The sequence below is a fragment of the Sus scrofa genome, chromosome 10, assembly GCF_054392235.1.
Source record: "Sus scrofa isolate SSC_HxYL_T2T_F1_AM1 chromosome 10, Sscrofa_HxYL_maternal_Yorkshire_Landrace_v2.0, whole genome shotgun sequence".
In the NCBI taxonomy this organism is placed as follows: Eukaryota; Metazoa; Chordata; class Mammalia; order Artiodactyla; family Suidae; genus Sus; species Sus scrofa.
The window spans coordinates 66,583,782-66,607,455 of NC_139392.1; the positions used below are offsets into that span (position 1 = coordinate 66,583,782).

A 23,674-nucleotide genomic window follows, 5' to 3' on the forward strand; every position below is an offset into this window, starting at 1 on the left:
ATGACGGGAAGTCCAGGAACAAACATTTTGCTATGAATTTAAGATCCTTAGTGGAAATATTTAGCACTGAGAGCACAAAACTGTGATATAAAAGGTCAGGGAAGAGACAGTATGACTACATGAGAAGACGCAGTGTAAGCTGAGTGGAAAGAAGAATAAATGAGAAAATGAAACCATCACTGAAATGAAGGGGAAATTGGAAGAATCACAAGGGACGGTAAAGACTGGAAAACACAATAAAGAGTTTAGAGCAAGAAAATGATTGATAAGGAAATCAAAAAAGGAATGAATGGCATGTCTTTTTCAGTCTCAGAAGAGACAGTGAAATACAGCCAATATTTAATGATATAATCCAAGGTAACATTTATGACATAAAAATAAACATAAATACACACAAAGTTGTAAGAATATTTTGACCAGATTTTTGTTTTTTGGGGGGTGGATGGGGGTGAGGGGGAGGCATTAGGTTTCTTTTTTTGCTACAGCAAAGCCATACGATGGTATTCAGTCAGGTTTTTACCTGAGGTCCTTAGTCAGCTGCCTAGATACAGCTGATTCAGATATAAGTGAGGTTTTTAGATCCTCAAAGTAGTTACATTAACTTTATTTAGTCTGATTAAATAGGCTAAATTGACTTCATGCTTTTTGTTTTTTTAAATTTACCCTCTTTTTTGGTAACCTTTGAATATGAAGAGAGTGCTTTAAGTAAGCCTTTTTTTTAAAATAAAAATATTAGAAAACTTAAAACTGTTTCTCTAAGACAGGCTCACAAGGTATTTCTTAATCTGAAAGACTTGTTTTTTGAGGGTTGACACATTTCAACTAAAGTTAGACAAATTTTGGTTATTGTTGGTTGACTGAGATCATTGAGTCTTATCACTCCCTTGCTAAGTTTTTAAAAATACCAATGGCTGTTTGGCTTCAGAGGACAGATATCAAGTCTGTTCCATCCACAAGTTACCTTATAGTTTGGGCTTCCTTAACAAAAAGATAATTAAAATGGAAAGTAGTTCATACATCTTGTTCAGTGCCATTGCATAAACTTGTTAAAACAATTGGGCATATGAGACAATTCAAATAAAAGTAGAACTATTTCATACAGTTTCATTCTATGAAACATTTTAAATGGAATAAAGCAGTAAAAATGGCTCTACATTTCTTTATTTTTTTTTTTTACTTTGAACAGTAGGACTTGTTTATTCCTTAATACACAGCAATATTAACTAAAATGCACAAACAGAACAATGGCTAGACAGTCTGAACCTGTCTTTAGAGCACTGAACCCTTCTCTGCACTTCCTTCCCTGTCCCTCCAACCCCCACCACCCCAGTGATCAGTCAGCATAGTCTCCAAGGCTCAAGTTTAACAATCCCATTCCTCACATGTGACCATTCCTATGAATTCACAGAAAAAACACTTAAAAGGTGTTACTTTATCTACTTTTAACATATGTTGTACACTTTTAAACATCCAGAAAGACTAGATGTTTCAAATAAGGATTTAAGTTTACATACATGTGGTATTGAACAAATTGCACACAAAGGCCATAATCTCAAAGTGTCTTCTAAACAGGAACATTGGCCTAGAACCCTTCCCCTTCTTATCTCTGTCAACCTAGTGGACAGGTGTAATAAGCACTTAGAAGGGACTTTAACAATTTCACCTCCTCCAGTCGTTTTCAAAACAATCTTAAGAATTTTAACACAAAGTATACACAATGTATTTATTTTCTCACTACTTTTGTCATACATTGGCAACCTCTTTAACATCTAGGAAGATGAGATGTAAATTTGGGTGTTTATCCTTTATGTACACTATATATATACCTAAGTAAAACAGAATGCACAGACATACAGGGCAATGGTTAAACTTGCCTAACTATAAACATATTTATTGGAATAAAGCCCTTGTACTTTCTTCTTCCTCCTTGAACCAGCACAAATGTGCACTGCTCAGAGAGGTGGTTTGATATTCCATTTCTGAAGGACAGTACTTCATGAATGTTAACAAAAGGCTATCTACAAAATGTTATTTTACTACTTCTACTTTTAACATGCTTTGTGTACTTCTAAACATCTAGAAAGACAAGATGTTTCAAATAAGGACTTAAGTTTGTCCACTGTATACACAGTAGTGTTGAATAAACCACATGTTAGCAATGGTTATATCTGAAAGTGTCTTCTACACAGGAACACTGGAGTTTAGCACCCTTCATTTCTCCTAACTCCTCCTTTCCACAGTCCATCCAACAGTGGGTGGGTGCAGGCACATGTGTCACTTAGATGTGATTTACAATTTCATTTTCAAAGGTCCTTTTCAGAAAACAGCCTTTCAATGAAATTTTACGCAAGCGTACAAAACATGTTAGTTTACTAACTCTACTTTAGTCATATATTAGCAACCTCTTTTTAACATCTAGAGACTACGCATTATAAAATTGGGCCCATTTGTCCAGCATATACAAAATGCATGTAACAAGAACAACTGATAAGTTGAAATTTTTTAGTACACACTAGCAAAACATCTTTTGCAATTTTCCCTCCCACTTCCTTCAGCCCAAGGAACAAGTAGAGTATAGGGTCAGAAAGGAGGTTTAACAATTCCATTTCCCAAGACAGTATTTCCCACATTTTAAAAAGCTATTTACAAGAAGCATTATTTTACTACTACTACTTTTAAATACATCAAGCACTTCTAAATACCCAGAAAGACTAGATATTTCATATAAGAACTTACTTGTCCACTATGTACACAGCACTGTTCAATAAAATTGCACACATGTAACAATGGTTATAATCTGAGGTATCTTCTAAATATGACCATTTTGGCCTGAAGCATTCCCTCCCTCACTTCCTTCTCTCCACCATCCATTCAGTGCACAAATACAGGCATGCGCAATGCTTAAGGGTGATTGAACAAATTCATATCCAAAAATCATTTACAGAAGACAAACTTTCCAATGCATTTTAACACAAAGTGTACAAAATGTGTGAATTTACTCCTTTGTTTTACACCAGCAACCTCTTTAACATCTAGAGACTAGATGTTGCAAAATTAGGACTCATTTGTCCATTATATACACTATATACACAGCAAAGCAAAATGCACCTAACATACAAAAAATAGTTTTGTCTGAAAATGTACAGGTACAAACACACTAGCATATTACTTTTGCAATTCTTTCCCTCCCACCTCCTCAAAATTACTACTCAGAGAGGTAGTAGTAAGTATTTCCAAAAGACGGTATTTCCTATGAATTTCAGCAAAAAGATACTTACAAAGTGCTATTTTACCACCTCTACATTTTAACATACGTAGGGCACCTCTAAACATCTGGGGGACTAGATGTTTCAAATAAGGACTTAATTTGTCCACTGTATACAGAGCAGTCTTGAATAAACTGCAACATGTAACAGTTATAATCTGAAAGTGTCTTTGAAATATGAGCATTCCAGCCTAAGACCACCCATCCCTTTCCCTCTTCCTTCCCCTCCAGCAACCCAGAGGGCTATAATGCTCCAATTTTCAGGAGACAATCTTTCCCAGAAATTTTAACACAAAATGTATTCATTTACTAACTCTATTTCTGTCATACACTGGCAAAACATCTTTAACATCTAGAAAAGCCAGATGTTATAAATGAGGACTCATTTGTCCATTTATATACACTACCTACACAGCAAAGTGAAACAAAATGCACATAAAAAGGACAATGGTTAATCTTGCCTCACTGTAAACACTGGCATAGAGCTCTTTGCACTTCCTTCTCCTCCCCTGACCTTGAACCAGTGCACAAAACACAATGCCCTGTTCAAAGAGGTGGTTTGGCCATCCCTCCCTCCCCCCAAATAAACAATATTTCATATGCATTTTAACAAAAAGATATTTATAAAATGTCTTTTTACTACCTCTACTTTTAACATATATCAGGCACTTCAGAATATCTACAAAGCCTAGTTTTGTTTTTTTTTTTTTTTGGTCTTTTTGCCTTTTCTAGGGCTGATCCCCCGGAAGCATATGGAGGTTCCCAGGCTAGGGGTCGAATCGGAGCTATAGCCGCCAACACACACTAGAGTCACAGCAACGTGGGATCCGAGCCGCGTCTTCAATCTACACCACAGCTCACGGCAACGCTGGATCTGTAACCCACTGAGCAAGGCCAGGGATCGAACCCGCAAACTCAGGGTTTCTAATCATATTCGTTAACCACTGAGCCACGACGTGAACTCTGTACAAAGCCTAGATATTTCTAAAAAGTACTTATTGTCAACTATATATACAGCAGTGAGAAATAAAATGCACATACAAAACAATGGATATAATCTGGAAATGTCTTCTAAGCAAGACCAGTCTAGCACAGAATCTCCTCCTCAAAGTCTTCCACTCCATGTCCTCTAACCCACTGAACAAATGTGGATTTCTGTTGCTCCTGATATTGCTTCCAGAGGTGGTCAAACAATTTCACCTCAAAAAGTCATTTCCAGGAGACATTCCTTTTCTATGATTTAAAAAAAAAAAAAAGGGCATTAACAAGATGTGATTTTCTAACTCTATCATACATCTGCAACCTCTTTATATCTAGAAGGCCTAGATGTAGTGAAAAGTTTCCTTTTGAAAGGTTGGGGGGAAAGCTGAGAGCAACTTTCTCATATTACACACACAGGCCTTCTATAAACAGACAGTAAATCTTCCCAAAGGGTGGTGGGCACTTGCTGTTGGCCACATGTGCTGCGTTATGCTCCCAGTTCTAGCTTCGAGGTCTTGATAGAACAACAGCCAACCGCCCGACGGCCCGCCAGTGTTCCCCCCGTTGCTGATGGGGGTTCCGCTCGCCTTACGGGCCCCTTAAGGCCTCTCTGTCCATCGTTGTCCGGACGGGGTGAGATCTCGTCCACCTGGGACAGAGCCTTCACCCTAGGTCCGGATCCGCGCAGCTCCAGGGCCCAAGGGTGGCCAAGCTGGCGTCCTCACAGACCAGCCTTCTCGGGCCATTGAAACTAACAGCTCTCTGCGCATTCCAGTGGCTGCCATTCTTCTCGCCCTGCCCGGCCAGATGCCCAAAGACGCCGCGTCTGGACGGCTTGACCGGGGCTTCGCCTAAGCCCAGCTGCGTTGGGCCACAAGACCCGACGGTAGGCAGGGTCCCGGCTCGCGGGGTCTGCCGCCCTTTGATCCGGAAGGTGGTGGTGGGAGAGAGGTTCGCTGCTACTCCAAGGCCTGGGCCTGCCCAGTGGGCAGCCAGGGCTCTGCAGGACACAGCCCAGGCCTGTCCCGGGGTCCCCGGTTCACTCGCCGGCCCGAGGCCAGAGGGCCTGCTGGCCCCCGGGACAGAAGGCCACCATCCACTTCTCAGCACGCTCACCCACCGGGGAACTCTGCATTTCTTTATTTAGAATAATAATCAATGGTCTTCATCATATATAAATTATTTCTTTTTTCCATTTTACTTAGAGGCTTTCTTAGGAAAGGTTGTGATTTTTTTTATAAGCCTTTTCAGCATATCTTGACAAATGGCTGATAGACCTTTTTATACTGAAATGTCCTTGCCTTCCTAGGTAAGTCTTCACTCATCTTGTCTGACATATTTCTGGATTCTGTTGACTATTTAATAGAATTTTTATGTCTATTTTTATACATAAGATGGTCACTCCTTTTTTATATTTTTTAAAATCAGAATTTGGTATTAGAGTTATACTGGTTTATTAAATGAAGGGGCTTTCCATCTTTTGAAATTGTCTTTGCTTGCTTAAATACTGTTGGATTGTCTGTTCTGTAAAGGTTACATTTCCTCTGAGTCAGTCTCATCCTGCTCCTTTCTTTACCATTTCAACCCTTCAAGTTTTCTATTTTCTTAGGACAGTCTTAGTGTAACCAGGAAAAAATCCTAACTCATTTGTTAAGTTAGTTGCATACAATATTCAGTATTCTTTTAAGCTCTTCATTATCTGTGTTTATGTTCCTCTCTCTTTTTTTTTTCTCTCCCTTTCTGAAGGTGTACATTTTTGTCATCTGTCTTTTCCTTAAGTAATGTATCTATTTTATTTGAGGAATTGCTTTATTTCTTACCTCTTTCTCCTTCTTACTTTTATTTTGGTTTATTTTGTTAGTTTCTTAAGATGACTATTAAGTTATCTTCTTGGAGTTCTCTTGTGGCACAGAGGATCAAGGATCTGGTGTTGTCACTGCAGCAGCTTGGGTCACTACTATGGCACGGGTTTTGTCCATGGCTTGGAAACTTCCACATGCCGTGGGTATGGCAAAAAAAAATAAATAAATCAGAGTTCCCATGGTGGCTCAGTGGTTAACGAATCCGACTAGGAACCATGAGGTTTCGGGTTTGATCCCTGGGCTCTCTCAGTGGGTTAAGGATCGGTGTTGCCATTAGCTGTGGTGTAGGTCACAGAGGCGGCTCGGATCCCAAGTTGCTGTGGCTCTGGCGCAGGCCGGCAGCTACAGCTCTGATTAGATCCCTAGCCTGGGAACCTCCATATGCCGATGGTGCGGCCCTCAAAAGACAAAAAATAAATAAATAATAAATAAATAAAAAGTTCTTATTTTCCTAATCTTTATTCTTTAATAAAGATGCCTTTTAAGAAAAAGTTTTATTGCATCCCATAGGTTTTGATAGGCTCTTTTTCATTGCTTTCTACATAGTTTGAAGTTTACATTCCCACCAGTAGTGCAGGAGGGTTCCCTTTTCTCTGCACCCTCTCCAGCATTTATTATTTGCAGACTTTTTGATGATGGCCATTCTGACCAGGTGATATCTTACTGTAGTTTTAATTTGTGTTTTTCTAATAATCAGTGATGTGGAGCATCTTTTCATGTGCCTTTGACCATGTGTATGTCTTCTTTGGACAAATGTCTATTTAGATCTTCTGTCCCAGATCCTGTGTTGCTGTGGCTGTGGCGTAGGCTGGTAGCCGTAACTCTAGTCTCCCGTTCAACCCCTAGCCTGGGAACCTCCCTATGCCAGGGATGTGGCCCTAAAAAGCAAAAAAAAAAAAAAGAAAAAAGAAAGAAAAAAAGAAAGAAATAGAAAAGTTAAAATATAAACAGCTTTTTTCCCCCTAATTACAAACAGAAAGACCACTAGATGTAAAAGTAATGCAAGCAACATAAAAGCATATAGAAAAGAAAAAAAAAAAAAAAAAGCAAAAAGTCCCCACAGTATTTGAGCTAAGAAACCATGACTTCAACTGGCACGAACACCTAAACAACAGAAAGTTCAGAGACAGGATGGGCTCAATGGTGTCATCACGATCCCAGGGTCTTTCTGCCTGTCTCCTGCTGTCTACTGGCCTCATCTACAAGCTTGTTTTCCTCATAGTCACAAGATGGCTGCCTGTGGCAAGCAAGGCTGCATGGACACTTCTTTATTGCCCCCAGGGCAATCCTATTCCCTGATGACCTTGGACCGGTAGGTATACAGAGCCCAGAGATGGGTTCAGTTTGTTCGGAATGTATAGTTGTGTGGAGGAGGGTGGGCACCTGAACCAGCAGGGATTCTCTCAGCAGAGAGGGACACACACAAGCAGTTGGTCATGCTCACACTCTGGTGGTGCTGTGTGCCTGTGCTCTTGCCCATTTATCGATTTCAAATAGTGTTCACAGCTTTGTAACATGCACTCAGCCTCTCCCCAAAGGGAGGCAATGAGGAGTCTTCCAGCGACTGCATACCCTATAAGTCCTGGGTCTCTCCAGTCCTTTCCATTCTGTCATTTTGATCAAAAGCTCCTTTGTTATTTCCTCAAGCTTAGAAGCAGTTTTCTGAAATTTTCTGCCAAAGCGAGCCTTTTCTTTTTCTTATGCATTTTGACCTCCTGAAACAGAGAAGCGCAAACCTGGTTCCATATTGGATCCATGCCTTTAGCTCTAACCCTTGTGCTCTGTGGCCTGTGCTTCATGGTGCTGGCTCTGCACCTTTTGTAAAAGTCGTAAAAAAAAAAATGTTGCCTATAGCCTGAATGAAACATACAGGAGGGCCCACTCTCAAGTTTCTGACTTTTTTTTTTTTTGGTCTTTTTTGCCATTTCTTGGGCTACTCCCTCGGCACATGGAGTTTCCCAGGCTAAGGGTCCAATCGGAGCTGTAGCCACCCGCCTACACCACAGCCACAGCAACGAGGGATCTGAGCCGTGTCTGCGACCTACACTACAGCTCACGGCAACAGCGGATCCTTAACCCACTGAGCAAGGCCAGGGATCGAACCCGCAACCTCATGGTTCCTAGTCAGATTTGTTAACCATTGAGCCACAACGGGAACTCCTCAAGTTTCTGACCTTTGACATTAACATTCATATAGAGATAAAATGTTGCCTAACAGAGAATAACAGTTGTCTTATTGGAGGTTGACAGGAACACTATGCCCAGACCTACATGGACTTCTGCAGGATCAAAGGGTTCCAGTACCAGGAAGTTTGCAACCACCCAGCCACAGCCCCGCCCCTTTTAATAGTAAAAAAACCTGAATCCTAACTCAGGTAAGATGGATCTTTGGAACGAGAGTCCACCATCTTCTTGGTTTGGTTTGCTGGCCTTGCAAATAAAGTTGCTATTCTTTGCCCCCAACAACTCGACTCAGCTTACTGGCCAACTGTGTGGCAAGCAGTGTGAGGCTGGGCTCAGGAACATTCCTTCCCTCCTTCCTCTTCCTCTTTCCTCCCCGCTTTTTTTTTTTTTTAAGAGTGTGAGTGGCAGGGATTTCCTGTTGTGGCTCAGTGGTTAACGAACCCAACTAGTATCTATGGGGATTTGGGTTCAATCCCTGGCCTTGCTCAGTGGGTTAAGGTTCCGCTGTTGCCGTGAGCTGTGGTAGGTCGCAGACATGGCTCAGATCCCGAGTTGCTGTGGCTGTGGTGTAGGCTGGCAGCTACAGCTCTGATTAGACCCCTAGCCTGGGAACCTCCATATGCCATGGGTGCGGCCCTATAAAAAAAAAGACAAAAAAAAAAAAAATTGTGAGTGGCAGAATTACTGCACAGACCCCAAGCTGGGTTTCTTCTTGCTTCACCATTCTGAAACAGAGGCCATTCTACACTGCCTGCTCTTCACACCATAAAACAGTAACGACGTGGTCTTTTGGCTGATCTCCCTGTTTACCTGAACACATCTGCATCTTCCCTATAGAGCGTGAGTGAGCTAAGGGCTTGGATCAGCATCATTTGTATCTGTTGGTCCCAAAGCTGCCTGGGAAGGTGGGGGAAGGGAGTGGTTCTAGGAGCATTGAAACTAGGAACTCTTTTCACTTTCATCTTATTTTTGTTGAAACCCTTGTCTAAAGGCTCAGGCCAATGAATACAGAGCCTGCCCCCTCGCCTGGATGGTGGCGGGGCTGGGGGTATGAGTTTGTATCTTTTTTTTTGGCCTGTTGAAGCTGGAGGCAGAATCCAGCCTATAGCATGACTATCTTGCCTGCAGTGGCCTTGGGCACTGTCCCATCCACACCCCCAGCTTGCTCTGCTCGCAGCTGCTGGCCCCTCAGAGAGGTGCTGCTAGAAGCTGATTTCTGGCCTCTATCCCACCACTACGACCTTGGACTTATGTTTGGCTCTCATGGAGGAAAAAGGGCACCAGGTGGAACATTCCAGATCTTTTCTATTGCCAACTCAGGCCTCCATTTGCTGTCCCTCCAAATCAAGAAGAGTTTTTAGTGGGGTTTTCAGAAATCCTACCTCTTCTCACCGCATTGGGCTGCTCACTCAAAAAGGGAGTTATGGGTTGATTCCCAGAACTTTATATCCATGTAGGCTTAATTGTTCTGTGTATTGGATGTATCAGATGTTCTGCATTTAGATCTGTATTTCCTGAAGTCTGTGGTATGGGGCTGGGAAATGTCCCTGGATTCGCTGTTACATGATGTTTTCTTTGGTGTATCTGTTTTGTTCATTCCTGGATTGGAAGGAGATTTCTGTAAACCTGCTAACACATCCCTGTCCTGCCTGGTTGCCCCAGAAGCACTTTAATGGTTACACATCATCCCAGTCCCACGGATGATGCTGAATGTCCCTAACCCATTTCCAGCTGGCAAACATTTAGGTGATTTCCAAGTTTTCATTATTATAAAGACACTGAGGAATTCCCGTTGTGGCTCAGTTGGGTTAAGAACCTAACATAGTGTCTGTGAGGATTTGAGTTTGATCCCTGGCCTTGTCCATGGATTAAGGACCTGGCATTGCCAAAAGGTGCAGCACAGGTCACAGATGCAGCTCAGATCTCTCATTGCTATGACTGCAGCTACAATTTGACCCCTAGCCCAGGAACTTCCACATGCTGCAGGTATGGACTTTAAAAAAAAAAGCGAGAAGAAAAAAAAAGAAGAAAAATGTTGCAAAAACTTTGTATGTCATATGTAGGCACACTTCGGAGTTCACATTGTGGCTCAGCAGAAACGAACCTGCTGTATCCATAAGGATGTGGGTTCGATCCCTGGCGCTGCTCAGTGGGTTAAGGATTCAGTGTTCCTGCAAGCTGCTGTGTAGTTTGCAGACGAAGCTCAGGTCCCGCTTTGCTGTGGCTGTGGTGTAAGCCAGCAGCTGTAGCTTCAATTCAACCCCTAGCTGGGGAATTTCCATGTGCCACGGATTTGGCCCCAAAAAGATAAATAAATTAATTAATAAATAAATAACCATCATGACAATCCTTTGCCCCATGGTGGAAGAGTCCCAGAACCTTCTCTTTCCCCCAGACCACTAATTCCTCCGTCCAGCAACATGATCGGTTTCCTGGGAATGTTCGTGAACCTCATCTCCTCTCTTCACCCCCCTCATGGTCCATGCTTCCTCCTTCGCTTCTCACAATGCACTTTCTACTATTCTCTTTCACTTTCAGGTGTTTTTCTTTAAACACCTCTGAAGTTTTGAAATCCATCTCTACCGAGGTTTTTGTTTTGTGAAAATAAATGAGAAGTTAGCCATCTGCTTTCTAGTATTCTATTCTTCAAAATCTCTCTCTCTCTCTCTCTCACACACACACACACACACACACACACACACACACACACACACACACGCACACACTGACACTGAAACCTGATGTATCACAGAAGCCAATAATCTCATGTTTACCAAACTATGTATGAAGACCACCTGCAGGAAAACCCTTAGACATGCTGGTTAAAATCTAAATTATCAGGAAGTTCCCTTGTGGCACAGCAGGTTAAGGATCTGGTATTGCTGCAGCTGTTGGTACAGCTGTGGTGCAGGTTCGATCCCTGGCCTGGGACCTTCTTACACAGGTGTGGGGAAAAAAAATTCAAATTCCTGGATTGTACCTCAGGTTTATTGGATTAAAATTTTCTAGGGGAGATCCTGCTGTGGCACAATGGAATTGACAGTGTCTCTGCACCTCTAGGACACAGGTTCAATCCCTGATCTTGCACAGTGGGTTAAGTATCCAACATTGCTGTAGCTGCGGTATAGGCTGCAACTGCAGCTCAGATCTGATTCCTGGCCTGGGAATTCCACATGCCTCAGGGCAGCCAAAAAAGAAAAAAAAAAAATCTCTAGGGATAGGGACAAAGAATCTGTGTTTGATTGGGCTGTCTAATGATTCTGGTGCGTATTAAAATGTGAAAATGGAGAGCAGACTTGTGGTTGCCAAGGGGGAGGGGGAGGGAGTGGGAGCTTGGGGTTAATATATGCAAACTATTGCATTTGGAGTGGAAAAGCAATGAGATCCTGCTTGTACAGCACAGGAAACTATCCAGTGATAGTTGTGATGGAATGTGATGGAGGATAATGTGACAAAAAGAATGTATATATTTGTATAACTGGGCCACTTTGCTGTACAGCAGAAATTAACAGAACATTGTAAATCAACTATAATAAAAAATAAAATTAAAAAAAATGTGAGGAGGGGAGTTCCCTTTGTGGCTCAGTAGTTAAACAAACCTAGGATTCATGAGGATGCGGGTTCAATCCCTGGCCTTGCTCAGTGGGTTAAGGATCCGGCGTTGCCCTAAGCTGTGGTGTAGTCACAGATGCAGCTCAGGATCTGGCGTTGCTGTGGCTGTGGTGTAGGCTGGTGGCTGTAGCTCAGATTCAACCCCTAGCCTGGGAACCTCCCCCTCAAAAAAAATGTAAAAACCTCTACAACGCATGAGAATTCTTCTATCAAAGCTCAAGTCTGTGGAGTTCCCATAGTGGCTCAGTGGTTAACGAATCTGACTAGGAACCATGAGGTTGCGGGTGTGATCCCCAGCCTTGCTCAGTGGGTTAAGTTGCCGTGAGCTGTGGTGTGGGTTGCAGGCGTGGCTTAGATCCCACGTTGCTGTGGCTGTGGTGTAGGCTGGCCCCTACAGCTCCAATTCGACCCCTAGCCTGGGAACCTCCATATACCGTGGGTGTGGCCCTAGAAAAAGGCAAAAAGACAAAACAACAACGACAAAAAAACCCCTCAACTCTGGGTAAACTGACAGAGCAATTCCCTTCCTACCAAGCCTTTTAAGTAAAAACTGTGTATTAGTCATGTTTCTAGATGATAACAGGAACACAATCTACATGAGCCAAAGACTACAGCGTGGTGGAGATAACAGGAATCACCTCTATCCTGCTGTTAGGTTGAGGCCATGTGTCCAGTCCTGGCCACTGGGCTGAGGAGGGTTTGGCTGAGTCCTTTGCACCGAGCCTTTGCTGTGGTGTGCTTGACACCAAGTACTGAGATGAGTGTTATGGGAATGTGGAGCCAGTATCTGCTTGAGTCTCTGATGGCCTGTGGAGCAAATGTCCTGTCAGCCTTTAATGGATGTGCCACATAAGCTCAGACTAAGTTATGGAGATCATAAGGGTATTTGTCACTGCAGTGTGACCTAGGGTCATTCTGAATAACAAAACTCAGACCCCAGATTCTTGTTTATGCATCAGTGTATTTGAGTGTCTTTTGTCCATTTTAAGTTATAAAAAGACTCCAGTTCCGTAAGTCTGGTCTTTATTAGAAAATCGACCTTCCTAAAATCAACTCCTCTCTTTATAGCTGATTTTACCACATTTTATTTTGTTTTGCTGGCCATACTCTCAGCATGCAAAAGTTCCTGGGCCAGGGATTGAACACGCACCTTAACCCACTGAGCCACCAGGGAACTCCCACCAAATTTTCTTTTCTTTTTTCATTTTTTCTTTTATTTCTTTTTTAAAAGGCTTTACTGAGGTATAGTTGATTCACAAGGTTTTGATCATTTTTGCTGTACAACAAAGTGATTCAGGTGTACATGTGCACACATCTATTGTTTTCAGATTCTTTTCCCACACAGTCTTTTTTTCTTCTTTGCACCACATTTTTGGGGGGTGTGCCAATGAGAAAAATAAAACTTACATGGGTGATAAAAGAAAACTAAATGCCTTGGGAAAGTAAATGAGATACAGTGAGTCAGTCAGTGGTTGACCAAGAGAAAGAATCCAGAACTTGCTCTGCTACCTGGCTGACAATTCACATTTTTCAAATTCAAACCTCTACCACTAACCATGAGAGGAAACAAAATTTCTCTTAAATCTAAAATGCATATGTACCATAAACACTGTATGGAACTGGCCCTCCCAATCCGCAAGCTCAGCATCTGCGGATTCAATTTGAATTGGATCAGAGGTTGGTTGGAGCCATTGATGCCCACCCATGGATATGAAGACAGACAAGGTACCAAGACATTCAGTACAGGGGATTTGAGCATTAATGGATCTGAGTATGCACAGGGGTCCTGGAAACACATATCCCTAGGATTCCAAGGGGCGACTGGGTTTATTGTCAGAATCTCTCTTTTTTTTGGGGGGGGGGCGCACTTGTGGCATATGGAGATTCCCAAGCTAGGGGTCGAATCAGAGCTACAGTTGCAGGCCTACACCACAGCCACAGCAACATGGGATCCAAATTTCATCTGCAACCTACACCACAGCTTGCGGCAATGCTGGATCCTTGACCTTGACCCACGGAGCAAGGCCAGGGATCTAAGTGCATCCTCATTGATCCTAGTCAGATTCATTTCCGCTGCCCCACAAAGGGAACCCTCAAAATCTCTTTAACTTGTGATTATCTTACTGAACTCTAGTGTGGCTCAGTTCAACCACAGCTGCCATTTAAACTTAGGACCAGCCTTAAGAGCAATGCCAACCCTTTCTAACCTCCTAACCGCACCACCATTTATACAACCAAGGAAAGAAGGACACTGCATTCTTTTGCACCTCTTTGTTGTTGTTGTTGCTTTTTAGGGCAGCACCCATGGCTTATGGAAGTTCCCAGGCTAGGGGTCGAATCAAGCAACAGCTGCTGGCCTAGGCCACAGCTCACAGCAATGCTGGATCCCCAACCCACTGAGCAAAGCCAGGGATTGAGCCTGCATCCTCATGGATATTAGTTGGATTCATTTCTGTGCCACAGTGGGAACTCCCTTTCGCACCTCTTGATGTTAGTTGAGTCCCAAGGCTGGTATTTCAAAATTCATGCTCTCTCCCTAACCCCACCCTGAAGCCTGAATAAGGAAGGTGTCTGAGTCAACATCAAGAACCTGTTACTGGGAAAGTGGAATTGAAAAATCCTAAGGGAGTTCCCGTCGTGGTACAGTGGTTAATGAATCCGACTAGGAACCATGAGGTTGCGGGTCCGATCCCTGGCCTTGCTCAGTGGGTTAAGGATCCTGTGTTGCTGTGAGCTGTGGTGTAGGTCGCAGACACGGCTCAGATCTGGTGTTGCTGTGGCTCTGGCATAGGCTGGCAGCTACAGCTCCAATAAGATCCCTAGCCTGGGAACCTCCATATGCTGTGGGAGCGGCCCAAGAAATGGCAAAAAGACAAAAAAAAAAACAAAAAAAAAACAAAACAAAACAAAAAAAAACAAACAAAAGAAAAGAAAAATTCTAAAAAAACCGTGCTGGGGCCAGATACTTAGAATGCAAGTAGATTTCAGAGGGATAATTTAGGAGACAAGAACTAGAGACTTTAGTTGAGGACAGAATATTGGGTATTAAAGGGCTGGCTTAATTTGAGGTTCTAAATGTAGAATATGAGTGGGAGTTCCCTTTGTCGCACAGTGGAAATGAATCCGACTAGCATCCATGAGAACCACAGGTTCGATCCCTGGCCTCGATCAGTGGGTTGGGGATCCAGTGTTGCTGTGAGCTGTGATATAGGCCAGCAGCTGTAACTCCGATTCAACCCCTAGCAACCTCCCTATGCCGCAGGTGCTGTCCTAAAAAGAAAAAAAAAAAAAGTAGTATATGAGCAATTTTCCCAGGAGTTTGTAGACAGAGTAGGATAGTTGCACAGATAGTTGTAGAAGTCCCGACAGAGGGCCATAGAGAGGGAAACCTAGACAAATTTGAGAGACCACTGTAAATTAATAATCACTGAAGAGGAGTTCTCGTCATGAAGCAGTGGCTAACGAATCTGACTAGGAACCACGAGGCTGTCGGTTCGATCCCTGGCCTTGCTCAGTGGGTTAAGGATCCGATGTCACTGTGAGCTGTGGTGTAGGTTGCAGACAAGGCTCGGATCCCACGTTACTGTGGCTACAGCTCCAATTAGACCCCTAGCCTGGGAACTTCCATACGCTGCAAGAGCAGCCCTAGAAAAGGCAAAAAGACAAACAACAACAACAAAAAACACACTGAAGAAAGCCATCAGAATGCTGTGGAACAAGCAGGATCGCTTAACAATAAAACCATAAATAAAAGCACGAGATATGCCTCAGGTCATTAAGTGAAGGATAAAATGAAGCCTACATTCAAGGTCAGCAAGATAATGACCCTTAGACCAAGGACAGGAATTTAAAGGAAAGATGACATTCCAAAGCGGGAGACCCACATTATATGACACCGGAGATGCCTCAACATATTTTTGCATCTGTTACCACACTTATGCTGATCTGAATAAGCACCAGGACATTCCTAGTTTGACTTCATAGGGTCAGATATTGAGCTAGTGATGTCTACTTGAAGAACAAGGAAGAAGGTGGTCTTTTCCCCTCCCCACTTTCCTTGGATCCTAACACTGTAGCCCACCAAATCCTCGGGGCAGAGCCTCCTGGCCTGCCTGCTTGAATCTCTCACAATAATCCTATCTTCATGAATCTATTACTTGCCTATCACTTTGTCTCACCCCACATTCCTTCTGTGCTGAGACACAAAGAATCTGAGCCTAAGTTCAGACACCAGGTGAGTGATTCTAATGAAAAAATTTGGACTCAAGTCCCAGTCTGGGTTTTGGCTGGTTTTGAATCAGAGGTGTTTTGGTTTCACTACCATATGGGAACTATAGTCAATATCCTATAGTAAGCCATAATGGAAAGAATGAAAAAGAATGTATATATACAAGTATAATGGAGTCACTTTGCTGTACAGCAGAAATTCACACAACATGGTAAGTCAACTCTACTTCAATAAAATAAATTTAATAAAATTTTTTTCAGGAGTTCCCGTTGTGGCGCAGTGGTTAACGAATCCGACTAGGAACCATGAGGTTTCAGGTTCGGTCCCTGGCCTCCCTCAGTGGGTTAAGGATCCGGCATTGCCGTGAGCTGTGGTGTGGGTCATAGACGCGGCTTGGATCTGGCGTTGCTGTGGCTCTGGCGTAGGCTGGTGGCTACAGCTCCAATTAGACCCCTAGCCTGGGAACCTCCATATGCCACAGGAGTGGCCCTAGAAAAGGCATAAAGACCAAAAAAAAAAAAAAAAAAAATTCAGTTGTTACATAGTTGAACTCCTGCCTCCTCCTCCACTAGCAGGGAAGTGGAAAATAATACACGTTGGCAAACATCCCTCACCTAAAATACAATACCTCCTAGCTGTCCCAGCCCCCCAACCAAGATGGAAGGGAAAAAACCTCCAAGCCACAGGCTTGAATATGGATGGGAGGGGAGGAAGAGAAATTGGGTAATTGCGAGCAGTGGAGGTAAGCTTTAGGGGTAGAACTGATGGTGAGCACCAAAACCAGAAATAAAATGATCACCTCCAGGAGAATGGGAGACGGGGAGGAGAGAAATAGGGAGAAAAAGAGGGGAGGGACTTTGATGAAAAAAAAAAAAAGATAGTGGGAAGCTGATACATTAAAAAAAATCTCACTTTTGGTAAAAATTGTTGTAATGTATATAACCCTTTTGATAAAGATCTTTGTCTCCTGAAGGAGGTGTAACCACAACCCTGAAATGATAAATAAAAAAATAAAAAGTGAGAGTTCCCGTCTCGTGGTTCAGTGGTTAATGAACCCGAGTTGTAGCCATGAGGACCTGGGTTTGATCCCTGGCCTCACTCAGTGGGTTAAGGATCTGGCGTTGCCGTGGCTCGGATCCTGAGTTGCTGTGTAGCTCTGATTCAACCCCTAGCCTGGGAACTTCCATATGCCTCAGATGTGGCCCTAAAAAGACAAAAAAAAAAAAAAAAAAGAAAAAAAAAAGAAAAACAAAATAAAAGTAAAAATCAACATAAAAGGTGCAAGAATGGTGCTGATTTTTTTTTAGTTTCTTCTCTTTCTGATTTATTTCCCCAGGAAGCAACTGTTTAAAGTTAAGACATAGCTATAACCCTTCCGCAATAATCTCCGGGTAAAGAAAAAAGAGGAAGGAAAGCAGATACAACATTATAAAAATACTCAGTGTGGTGTTAGCTTAAATTGGAAAGAGTTTGGTCTTTAATCAAGGGAAAAAGAAATGTAGGAAGAAGTAGATGAATAAATCAGACAGAAAAACAATAAAATTCCCATTATATACAGGAAAAATTAGGCTACTTAATAGAACTTACTAAAAGCATATTTGTTAGTATATTTCTTTGGGAAGAAATAGGAAAGGTATTGTGTGTTGTCTGTGATCTTGCACAGAATTTTAAAGGCATTATTAAAGGAATCCACACAAACAAATAAGGAAGAAAAACTAAAGGAATCCAAAGATGGGTGTGTTTCTCACCTCCTGTGACCTGCCCCATGCCCCAGGCTGTGATCACCTGCATTCCATTCTGTGACAGAGAGGTCCAGGGTGATCAGGGGAAATCTATTAAGAAGCCTCTAGAATATATATACATATATATATATATTTTTTTTTTTTCTTTTTTTGGTCTCTTTTTTTAGAGCTGTACATGAAGCACGTGGAAGTTCCCAGGCTAGGGGTGAAATTGGAGCTGCAGCCACCGGGCCTACACCACAGCTCACAGCAACGCTGGATCCTTAACCCATTGAGTGAGGGGGCCAGGGATTGAACCTGCGTCCTCATGGATTCTAGTCAAGTTTGTTATCTGCTGAGCCATGATGGGAACCCCTAGAATATGTTTTTTACATACCCCAGCAATTCAACAAAAACGCAGATTGTGAATTTTGAATATTGTATGATTACTACTTCAAATCCTTTATCTGAAACCCTAAAAGGTAGAGTTTTCTTAAAGAACCATAACTCACTGAGTTTGCATGACCTATTAATTTATTGCCTTTTGGAGTTCCCATCGTGGCGCAGTGGTTAACGAATCCGACTAGGAACCATGAGGTTGTGGGTTCGAGGTCCCTGCCCTTGCTCAGTGGGTTAAGGATCCTGCGCTGCCGTGAGCTGTGGTGCAGGTTGCAGACGCGGCTCGGATCCGGCGTTGCTGTGCGAACCTCCTGCAGCATATGGAGGTTCCCAGGCTAGGGGTCGAATTGGAGCTGCAGCCCCCGGCCTACGCCACAGCCATAGCAACTCGGGATCCAAGCCGCGTCTGCAACCTGCACCACAGCTCACGGCAGCGCAGGATCCTTAACCCACTGAGCAAGGGCAGGGACCTCGAACCCACAACCTCATGGTTCCTAGTCGGATTCGTTAACCACTGAGCCAAGACGGGGACTCCTCTTTTACTTATTTTATTCTCTAAGGTGAACTGACTTAGATGCCACGCCCCACAAGTGTAGACAGAAAAATCTAAGTGCCAGCACAAGGGTCAATGTTTATCTTTACCTTCTCCATCAGTCTTTGCACAGAGTCCACCCCGGAAGTCATTTGTGACAAATGCTTTGCTCCAGTAGCTTCTGTGTTGTCCCACTTTTCTACCAGTCATGCCTCTTCTGGAATGGGAGCCTTTAAGAGGTGTGGTGGTTTTAAAGATACACCTACAAACCCCTTGTTGCTCCTCCCCTCAGGAGGTGGGGCTTATTTCTGCTCTCCTTGAGGGCCTAGGGGACCTAGTCATGCACTTCTAGCCAGTAGAATTTGGTAGAAATGATGAGATGTCACTCCTTTATATGGAAGTTCCCAAGCTAGTGATCAAACTGGAACTGCAGTTGCTGGACTACACCACAGCCACAGCCACGTGGGATCAGAGCCACATCTGTGACCTAAAGCACAGCCTGTGGCAATGCCGGATCCTTAACCCACTGAGCAAGGCCAGGGATTGAACCTGAATCCACATGGATAATGGTCGGGTTCTTAACCCACTGAGCCACAAGCGGATTTAAAGCAGCTCTTCAGTTTCTTTTCTCAGTTCCCTTGGGTATTAGGGAAGCACATTCTTTTCCATCTGAGACCAAAGCCTGGCCTCCAAACCAAGCAAAAAATGCCAAATACAACCCTACCCAGTTTAACAACTGAATCTTACAAAATGTTGTCAACTCCAGTTCCATTTTTCTGGGAATACGGAACCACGCTCATCTCTCCTAAACTGTTCCTGCTTTCAAGCTCTTGCGTCCATGCAGAAAGCATGGTTGCTCTGAAAACTCAAGGTGTGTGGATTCTTCTTTTCAATTTTCACCAGCCCATCTCAATGACACAAGGCTCATATTCTGATTTTCATAGAAACCATTGTCTTCTCCTTTTGTAATCTTTTTTTTTTTCTTTTTTAGGGTCGCACCCACAGCATATGGAAGTTCCCAGGCTATGGGTTGAATCAGAGCTACAGCTGCTGGCCTATGCCAGAGGGAGAGCAACGTGGGATCCTTAACCCACTGAGCGAGGCCAGGGATGGAAACCACTCCTCATGGATACTAGTTGGGCTTATAACCTGCTGACCCACAACAGGAACTCCTCATTAATCACTCTTGATACATCAGGGATGTGTTTAATATTTCTAAATGAATTTTTAGAGTGAAAATTTATAAAATTCAGAAAAAATTTAGAAGGAATGAAAAAAATATGTTCTCACTAGCTAACAGCAACTACTGAAAATTATTTGTGTATTTATCTCAAAATCAGAAGAGCTTAAGCACATATTTCCTTTCTTTCTTTTCTTATTACTCAATGAATTTTTTACATTTATAGTTGTACAATGATCATCATCGTAATCCAATTTTATAGGATTTCCATCCCAAAACCCCAGCACATCTCCCTACCCCCCAAACTGTCTTCTTTGGAAACCATAAGTTTTTTAAAGCCTGTGAGTCAGTATCTGTTCTTCAAAGAAGTTCATCATGTCCTTTTTTCAGATTCCACATGTCAGTGAAAGCATTTGATGTTGGTGTCTCATTGTATGGCTGACTTCACTTAGCATGATAATTTCTAGGTCCATCCATGTTGCTAAAATTGCTGGTATTTTGTTCCTTTTAATGGCTGAGTAATATTCCATTGTGTATATGTACCACATCTTCTTTATCCACTCCTTTGTTGATGGACATTTAGGTTGTTTCCATGTCTTGGCTACTGAAAATAGAAAGCACATATTTCCTATTTATCTATCCATCTCTCTATTTAAACATGAATCAGTTGGAAATTCTCTCACTTTTCCTCTTTGCTGCTCAGTTTTTTCTGTTTGTAGCCAGTCCTGAATACAACAGAATCTTCATTAATGTCACAGTCTGTCAATTCAACCACAGAAATGTCTGTGACATTTTGGCTAAAGACTGGTCTTCAGCTTATTCAGTTGGCAAGAAGACAATGTCATGAATATGTTCAAGCCAGATTGTCCTTTTTTTTTTTTTTTTTTTTTGGTCTTTTTATGGCCACGCCCACAGCATATGGAGTTTCCTAGTCTAGGGGTCGAATTGGAGCTGTAGCCACCGGCCACAGCCACAGCCACAGCAACGCCAGAGCCGAGCCTCATCTGTGACCTACACTACAGCTCACAGCAACATCGGATCCTTAACCCATTGAGGGAGGCCAGGGATTGAACCTGAGTCCTCATGGATGCTAGTCAGACTTGTTTCTGCTGAGCCATGATGGGACCTCCTTAGGCCATGTTGTCTTTTGTGTCTCATTCGTAGTGGATGATAAACACCTGAGTTGCCCAGTATGATATGAGGATTTCGAAGCTGAACAGTCCTGGCTGTTCCTTGCATTTACTGGCTGAGTGATCAGAGGCATATTATGTGATCTTTATGCTCCTTAGATGCCCTATTTGCACAAAGGGGGATGAGACTATCTGTCTTCAAGGTGAATGTGATGATTGAAAGTAGGATATGAAAACTACCTGGGCATATTGACTAAGCATTGTGTGTGGAACCTCCACTGTCCATGTGTCATGTATAGTAAGTAGGCATTGAACCACAGGCAATATTAAGCAGAAAAGTGGAGTTCCCATCGTGGCTCAGTGGTTAACAAATCCAACTAGGAACCATGAGGTTATGGGTTAGATCCTTGACTTTGCTCAGTGGGTTAAGGATCCGGTGTTGCTGTAAGCTGTGGTGCAGGTCACAGACAGGGCTTGGATCCTGTGTTGCTGTGGTGTAGGCTGGTGGCTACAGCTCCGATTAGACCCCTAGCCTGGGAACTTCCATATGCCAAGAGTGCGGTCCTAGAAAAGACAAAAAAAACCCACAAAAAACAGAAAAGAAACATAGCAGCAATCGCATAGTTTCCCCCCGCATCTATTGCCTTGAATCAGTAATTCTTCAATTTTTAAGCATCCCTTTGAGACCAAAGAAAACTATGGATCCCCTTTCCAGACAAATAAACATCCTAACCCAAGCCCCCCCAAATGTTTTTATAGGATCTAGTAGGAGTTCCTGCTGTGGCCCAAAGGGTTAAGAACCCAACATAGTGTCTGTGAGGCATTGCTCAGTGGGTTCAGGATCTGGCATTGCTGCAAGCTGCAGTGTAATTCTCAGATGTGGCTCAGATCTGGCGTTGCTGTGGCTGTGATGTAGGCAGGTAGCTGCAGCTCTGATTCTACCCCTAGCATGGGAACTTTCACGTACTGTGGAGGCAGCAATAAAAAGAAAAAAAAAAAAAAAGAAAAGAATCCAACTACAGCAGTTCAGGTTATTGCAGAGGCGAAGGTTTGGTCCTGGCTGAGTGCAGTGGGCTAAAGGATCTGGCATTGCTGCAAGCTGTGGTTTAGGTTGCAGTTTTGGCTCAATTTCAGTCTCTGGCTCAGGGAACTTCCATATGCTGTGGGTGCAGCCATAGAACTAAAAAAAAAAAAAAAAAAAAAAATCTAGTGGCATTCTCAGACTTTTTTTTTTGTCTTTTTAGAGCTGCACCAGCAGCATATGGAGGTTCTTACACCAGAGCCACAGCAACACCAGATCTGACACACATCTGTGACCTACACCACAGCTCATGGCAATGCCAGATCCTTAACCCACTGAGCGAGGCCAGGGATTGAACCCGCAACCTCATGGTTCCTAGTTGGATTCGTTTCTGCTGTGCCACGACGGGAACTCCCTCAGACATCTTAAAGCCGTTCCGTGGACTGAATATTAAGAACTGCTGGGAGTTCCCATTGTGGCTCAGCAGTTTCAAAAGTGACTAGTATCCATAAAGATGAGGGTTTGATCCCTGGCCTCACTCAGTGGGTTAAGGATCCAGCATTGCCATGAGCTGTGGTGTAGGTTGCAGATGCAGCTCAGAAGCCAAGTTGCTGTGGCATAGGCTGGCAGCTGTAGCTCCAATTTGACACCCAGCTGGGGAACTTCCATATGCCACAGCTGCCGCCCTAAAAAGCAAAAACAAGGCAAAACAAAACAAAACTCCTGCTTTAAGGCAAGTAGCTTCCTTACAATCACTTGTTGTGAGAGATGTGTTGATAAATACCCATGTTCCCCTACACTTGGACAGAGGCTATAGAAACAGTTCTGGCCAGAGGACTGAGGCCACGTGACACTTTCAGTCCAAGACTGTAATGGACAGGTGTTTCCTCTTTCCCATCAGTGGATCTGGAAGTCAGGGAGTTTCAGATGGCAGAGGTGTGAAATATAATCATCTCATGTCCCAAGATTGTAGGGGAGCCACCAAAGAGTTCTGCCTGACTAACTCACTGGATTATGATGAGCAGGAGGAATAATCCCGCATTGTGCTAACTCATTGAGAAGTCGGATTGCCTCTGAAGGCAGCTAATATTGCTCAACCCAACTAAGGCATCCCCTCTGCTGACATAAAACTGTAGACTGGAGTTCCTGCTGTGGTGCAAGGGGATCGACAGCATCTTGGGAGCACTAGGTTGCAGGTTCGATCCCAGTTCCAGCACAGAGGGTTAAGGATTGGGCATTGCCACAGCTGCAGCCTAGGTTGCAACTACAGCTCGGATGTGATACCTGGCCTGGGAACTCCATATGCCCTGGGGCAGCCAAAAAAGAAAAGAAAAGGAAAAAAAACCCAACAACCCATAGACAGGATTAATCTGGACCATATCCATGTTAAATTGATCTGTGCATTAATAATAACACGTTTACAGGAATTCCCATCGTGGCTCGATAGGTTAAGAATCCGACCACTGTCCATGAGGTTGTGGGTTGGCTCCCTGGCCCAGCTCAGTGGGTTAAAGGATCCAGTGTTGCTGTGAGCTGGTGTGTAGGTTGCAGACACAGCT

The 23,674-nt window shown here is 43.2% G+C and overlaps 1 protein-coding gene across 1 annotated transcript in view; it reads right to left on the minus strand.

Annotated features, from left to right (window-relative positions):
• Window positions 1-1,145: 1,145 nt before the first annotated feature.
• The window catches only part of LOC100621751 (uncharacterized), a 45,722-nt gene continuing 23,193 nt past the window's right edge, over window positions 1,146-23,674 (minus strand). The window contains exon 8 of the mRNA XM_084979575.1: window positions 1,146-4,498. The gene's annotated coding sequence lies outside the window, so the exon portion shown is untranslated. The remainder of the gene's footprint in view (window positions 4,499-23,674) is intronic.